We start from the raw sequence: 1,858 nt of genomic DNA, 5'->3' as shown, positions 1-1,858 counted from the left end.
AACAATTTACTACAAATGCTTTATAATTGAAAATTTCCAAATTCTAATTTAAGGCAATACAGAACTTACGACAAATGCTTTATAATTGAAACATGCCAAAATCTAATTTCAGGCAATAAAGAACTTACCACAAATGCTTTATAATTGAAATTTGCCAAAGTCTAATTTAAGGTGATAAAAAAAAAAAAAAAAACTTACCATAATTGTTTTATAATTGAAACCTGCCAAAATCTAATTTAAGGCGATCAAAAAAAAAAAAAAAACTTCACCCTGCCAGAGTCTAATTCAAGACAATACAAAAAACTTACTATAAATGCTTTATAATTGAAATTTGGGTAAATTAATCATCATAATACTTTTCAAAAATCTAGGTCATAAATACTCTGAAGGCATGTAAAGATGATAGGCTGGAAGGATTGTTGTCCCCGACATTTGATTTATATTATCGGCATCTTTCACTACTCATACATGAGTGGAATAACCAAAGGACCCCTATAGAAGAAATAATGGATTCCTTTTTCTTTTTCAATATTAAATAATGACACAAAATTACGTATCACCAACCTTGAATTCCCCTGTTTTCCCAATCAAAATATCTACAATATTGAAACCCAAATACACGACAAAGAAAAATGAAATTCACACCATAACAAGGAGGGTGGCGCTCATGATGAGCTCATTCTGGCTCATGGGCCCCATCTTTTGCAAGTTTTCCCTTGCAAGCCTCGGTGCATCAGGGCTACCGTTCACCTCAAGTGGATAGATCAAATACAGTATCAATGGCATGACAACCGGTGAAACCAAACCGGGAACAATGGCACCCACTTCCCAAGCAATCCATCTAATTGGTTGCCCTAAAACTGCACCAGCAAGCTTCGTGCTTAATGGATTAGCAGCCATGGCAGTTAAGAACATAGCAGAAGAGATACAGGAGGTTTTGGAAACAAGTGATCATAAGCCATGAATCAAGCTTGTTCTCAGTTCCTTCTCCTACATTGGAACCTTAAGCTACACAGAGAGACATCACAATTGGTAAGAACATACCACTTGCTATAGCTAAGACAGAGGGGATAGCAGGAGCTAAAAGAGCTTCGCTAAAAACCAAACTGTAACCTACAGATGAATTTCCAAAAAAAAAGAGAGACAAATTCGTAAGCTACTCTGTTTCCCAACCCCGTTTTGATGAATCCTCTGGCAAAGAAGAAAGAAAAAGCAATTAGCCATGGAATTGGATCACCAAAGGCTAAGAAAGCAGCAGCGAAAGTCAGAGTTTTGGTGAGAACAGTGGCTCCAAGCCCCAAAAGGGCCACAACGCCAAGTGGCAATGGCTGCGTGATTATGACGAAAATTGTTGTGAGAAAAATAACGAGAATTTGCCATGCGTTTCTTGAAAGACCGGCACAAGATGGGATGACAAGCCCACGTTATAACCCTTTGTTCAAGTCAACACGTGATAGAAAACCTTGTTCTGATATCATTGTTAGTCCCAATAAAACTAATAACAAATAAATAAAATTGAAATCGATAAATAACTCACTTGTATTTGTCCTTAAATCACACGAGAGACCTAAAGTTCCATAACAAATCCTATAGATCAAGTCATCCTGTGATAAACAATCTTGAGAGCCGTCTTTGGTGCATCTCATTCACCTCTTTTTTACCATTCTCTCTTTTCTAGAGGGGTTAATCTCCTTTTATAGAGAACACCTATATTTAGTAACTCTCACATTCATGGTCTATAGGAGTTGCGATCCAAGTGTAACTCTTGCCTTAATTCTTTTAAGTGCAGTTAATTAAGATTAACAAGTTGTCACCAAACTGTTAATCGTATGTAATGAGCTAGACCTGTCATTAGTCC

At 36.7% G+C, this 1,858-nt stretch overlaps 1 pseudogene; it reads right to left on the bottom strand.

The window, feature by feature from the left end:
* Positions 1-552: 552 nt before the first annotated feature.
* Positions 553-1,424, bottom strand: LOC110008288 (dicarboxylate transporter 1, chloroplastic pseudogene; annotated as a pseudogene).
* Between the last annotated feature and the right edge of the window lie 434 nt (positions 1,425-1,858).

Source organism: Amborella trichopoda, chromosome 13 (genome assembly GCF_054954075.1).
Source record: "Amborella trichopoda isolate Santa Cruz 75 chromosome 13, AtrichopodaSantaCruz75HAP2 v2.0, whole genome shotgun sequence".
Taxonomy (NCBI): Eukaryota; Viridiplantae; Streptophyta; class Magnoliopsida; order Amborellales; family Amborellaceae; genus Amborella; species Amborella trichopoda.
Note: the sequence above shows the minus strand (reverse complement) of the source record. Positions and strands in the feature narration are given on the sequence as shown.